Source organism: Egretta garzetta, unplaced genomic scaffold (genome assembly GCF_000687185.1).
Source record: "Egretta garzetta isolate BGI_Z169 unplaced genomic scaffold, ASM68718v1 scaffold48, whole genome shotgun sequence".
Taxonomy (NCBI): Eukaryota; Metazoa; Chordata; class Aves; order Pelecaniformes; family Ardeidae; genus Egretta; species Egretta garzetta.
The window spans coordinates 374,201-374,532 of NW_009260595.1; positions in this window are offsets into that span (position 1 = coordinate 374,201).

Genomic DNA, 332 nt, shown 5'->3' on the forward strand with positions numbered 1-332 from the left:
TGGCCCTGTTCGTGTCGGGTCCGGTCCCGGTAACGGGAGCAGCAGCGAAGGGCTGCCCCTCGGCCCCCCGCTTCTGTTCGTGAGGGAGAGGGGCCTGTGGGGGGCCGCTGTAACGTTGGTTCCCCCCGGAGTCCAGCAGAGAGCCCCGCTGGGAGGCCGAGCCCGTGAACCCTGCAGGCTGTGCCTTGACCCAAAAGAAGTCAGGAAGGGCCCTGTCTTGAATACATCACGTATTTCAGTGCAAATTCTACTGATGGCTGCGGAAACCGATAAACCTGAGATCAGGAGGCAAAGGAATGGAAATGTCCCTTTTTCTCCTCACAAGCGTTGAG